At 35.1% G+C, this 4,328-nt stretch overlaps 1 non-coding gene across 1 annotated transcript; it reads left to right on the forward strand.

Moving 5' to 3' along the window:
• The first annotated feature begins 2,476 nt into the window (after window positions 1-2,476).
• TRNAY-GUA (transfer RNA tyrosine (anticodon GUA)) lies at window positions 2,477-2,548 on the forward strand. Its single transcript has one exon. It is a non-coding gene; the product is annotated as a tRNA-Tyr (tRNA).
• Window positions 2,549-4,328: the final 1,780 nt, after the last annotated feature.

Consider the following 4,328-nt stretch of genomic DNA (forward strand, 5'->3'; position numbering starts at 1 on the left):
GAGCAAGATTAATCCATTCTCTATCATCATATCCCACCTCCCTCAAATCCATTTTAATATTATCTTCCCATCTACGTCTCGGCCTCCCTAAAGGTATTTTTCCCTCCGGCCTCCCAACTAACACTCTATATGCATTTCTGGATTCGCCTATACACGTGCTACATGCCCTGCCCATCTCAAACGTCTGGATTTAATGTTCCTAATTTTATTTCGTTAGATAATGCGCTTCCACCCTCTTGTATTAATTCTGCAGGAATTTGATCGATACCTGGAGACTTATAATTTTTCAGATTTTCTATCGCAATTTCGACTTCAGAAAGTGTGGGTTCGGGTATAAATGGCTCAGCAGTTTGTATTTCAGTTTCGTCCCGATCATTTCTATTTGGCCTATGTATATTTAGTTGTCCAAAAAGTTTTTCCATCTGTTCAGGATTGAATGAGAGTAGTGGTGAATTTCTTAAATAAATAAATTAAGGCTATTAGTCCTACTATATAATACTGTATATTGAATTTATTAACATAGTGTTATATTTACTCTGTAATTTGCCAATTATAGCTACATTTTACATTTTTGGCTATGATATCTATACTTAACTCTTTTTAATTTATTTTTATTTGGTATTTTTCATTTATATCTATATATGTGTCTTTTATTTAGGTAGTAGGGGAGAATCGGGTAGTATCGGACATCGGGTAATATCGGACAGTGAGTTTCTTTCATCTACCACACGATGATAGTACCTGATTGACATGGTTACGTTTCTGTGATGTCGCATAGAGAAACGTAACCATGTCATTCAGGTACTACCATATGGTGGTAGATGAAAGAAACGCACTGTCCGATATTACCCGATGTCCGATACTACCCGACTCTCCCCTATCTATTTTTTTTTTTTTAATTTTTAATTTGTAATTACACTTGTATCTTGCATTTGTTTCTGTCTTATCTTTTTTTTTCATGTTATATGCACTTCTGTGTTTTTTAACAAATCTGTACTGTCTATTGTAATTGGGGCTTTGCCCTGTTATAGACACAAATAAATAAATAAATAAATAAATAATTTTACACACCCTGTATAAGTTAACCTAAATTGAACTTTATACATTTAGAAAGCACTACGAAACGTCAACTTCAGTTCGTAGCCAATTAGAGTAGCGAGGGTGAGGTTTGCGGAAAAATGTCTTAAAGAAACTCTTGGATAACGAATGAGCAGAGAGGGATGACGTTTGAATTTCTATTCACGTGCTTTTTTCATCTCTGAGCTAATCTTCCCACTCTTCATTAGTGCGCGGGAAAGAACAAAGTAGACAGTTCATTCTGGCGGAGTCCTTGTAATTCAGGGACGAGCCTTGTGCTAGCGGACACAAATTGGTGATCGTTCATATGTTAATTATCACCATGTCTGGGACCAACGAGTAACAATACGACATGAAAGAAATCTATTGCTGTCCTGGGACTCCGTACTCTGACTTTGGAATGGGTCCCTCACGCCCGATTCGTTTACCCGCGAACTTGTAACAAAAACTCACGAGTCCATCCCATCCCTCCAAAGAAAGGGCTGGGAAATAAAAATTAAGAATATGCCAGAACAATATTTTTTCAACGAATTCATATCTGAAATGTAATTTAGCGCGACATAAAACACAAAATCCTCGTATTTTATTGTCTCATTAAGAGTATTAGTATCTACAGGGCGTTGCATTAAGCTTGTTACAAACTTCCAGGATCAGTAAATGAGATCTTAAGTACAGGGACATCATTTTATTTTTACTAACATTTTTAATATTAACCTGGTTATACCTTTGGATTAATGGTTCATAGCCGGAAACACAGATTGCTACCCCTTCCACAATTTAAGTTCGATGATACTGACGTAAAATACAAACAAATCAATTTACTAAGTATAGGAGGGAAGAAAAGTAGTTCATCCATTTACGTAAACTAGGAGATATCGCAATTCTGAGTTTGATAATTCTCATTAGGTTTTTGTTTAATCAAAATACAATACAGTATTAACAATAACTCACGAACTGAGTTATCCATGCGAACGTATTCATTATGCAGTGTATATTATATTGTCTACAGCACATTACCGTACAATATAGAGAATTAAGTCAAATTGAAAAATAATCATAATATGGATATATATTATTTTAATGTACCGAAGTACATATGATATTTCCATGCAGATATTCTGCGTCATCATACGATGTAAGAGTAATGGAACGGAGAAAAATTCTCTCCGGCGCCGGGATTTGAACCCGGGTTTTCAGCTCTACGTGCTGATGCTAAGACGGCGCTTATTCCGTCGGTTTCCGGCTAACTAGTCACTCATAACGAGTACACCTGAGCACATGTGTGGACTTCGGTCCTACGTTCATAGACATCTATGACGTAGTGCAGAGGGCGGCCACTAGAGGGAACCCAAGAGTTGGAGCTTAATCTGAGACGATTCTGTCCGACGCCGGGGTGGTATCCGGTGTGGCTTAGTGGATAAAGCATCAGCATGTAGAGCTGAAAACCCGGGTTCAAATCCCGGCGCCGGAGAGAATTTTTCTCCGTTCCATTACTCTTACATCGTATAATATGGATATTTAAACATATTTTTGAAAATGGTGGCCGTTCATTTAGATACAGGCTTCAGTTCTTTTGTGCATATTATCGCACTATAGACTACTGCATCTAATTCCAATTACCAGTTTCGTCCTTCGTACTAGTAACTCATGTTGAAATAATTCTATACCTATTATATAAAAGAGTACCTTAGGTACTGTAAATTTAATCTTCACCTCTGTCCGACCCGCACAGACAATATTACTCAGACATGCTATCTACTGTCCGTCCAAGTGGTTATGTCGCAGGATCGTAGAAAGTGAGGAAATTACGTGACAGTTAATTACTTTTATTTAAGTTATTTTAAACAGTTGCGGGTGAGGGAAATCGGGATGCGAAATAGGCAAACGGATGACAGTACCTGAGGGAAAATATGATTCAATATTCAAAACTATTTCGTCACTGGAAAACACGAACATATTTCTGGAACGTATTATACTCACTAACTCAATACTGTTTGTGTTTACTACGACCTCAAGGCGACTTTGACTGTATACGCTTGCTTCTGTGAGGAGAACAGTTCGAAGTTTACTAGTAGAGAGGGTGGGAGTGAAGTACATTAAAAAACTCAGGTACAATAAAAATTGAAGTAAAAATAAAATGATGTCCCTGTATAAATTTGAGAAAATTAATATAGGTTCAGTTATTTTTATTGCGTGGTGTCGAACACACTACCTCATTCCAGTGCCAAGATCAAGAAAGAATGGGGCTCTTAGCTCCATGCCCCCAAATTGCCTTCAAGGGATGTTATAAAAACAAAAACAATGCAAGTGTTTCGCGATACTACAAACATAAAAGTCAAGGAAATTTTCGGAGACATTAAAAAAGTAAAAGCCACGTAAATGTTTCACGTTCCTACAAAAATAAAACCCATGGAAATGTTTTACGATGTTACAACAATAGAAACCATGGAAATGTTTTACGATGTTACAACAATAGAAACCATGGAAATGTTTTGCAATGTTACTAAAATATAAACAACCAAAGAAGTGTTTCCGTGTTTACGATGCAACAAAAATAAAACCATGGAAGTGTTTTACGATGTCACAAAAATTAAAACTATAGAAATTTAATGTTTTTATGATACTATAAAAATAAAAACCATAGAAATGTTTACGGTGCTACAAAAATAAAAAACAGAGAGATGTTTTACGATGATACAAAAAAATAAACCATGGCTGAGTTTTACAATAGGCGTACTACAAAAATAAAGATCATAGAAATGTTTTACGGTGCTACAAAAATAAAAACCATGGAAATGTTTTATGTTGATACGAAAATTAAACCATGAGTTTTACAATACTACAAGAATAAAGATCATAGAAATGTTTTACGACGCTACAAAAATGGCAATGATTTACCTACGATTATCCCTGTGTCAATGACTTACGACAGATCAAAGTACTCCAGTAGAAGAGAGTTTCTAAGAGTATCATTGTCATTTTCTGAAGAATACAGACATTTTTTCTTCTCTTTCTGCTTTTTATTGTTTATTTTAATTTAAACATGTTTTTTGAAGATCACATATGATTTTTTACAAAATAATATTGTTAATTGCTTTCATTTAATTGGAAAAGGTCATATCTCCACTTATTGAAATGTGTTTCTTTCTACTAATATTAAGACCGTTTTTATGGAAAGTTTATAATAAAATTGGCATTAAATAGGTATAAGAGTAATAATGAAAAATTATGACTAGTATCACTTAGAGGTT

This window comes from Periplaneta americana, chromosome 3 (assembly GCF_040183065.1).
Source record: "Periplaneta americana isolate PAMFEO1 chromosome 3, P.americana_PAMFEO1_priV1, whole genome shotgun sequence".
Lineage (NCBI taxonomy): Eukaryota > Metazoa > Arthropoda > Insecta > Blattodea > Blattidae > Periplaneta > Periplaneta americana.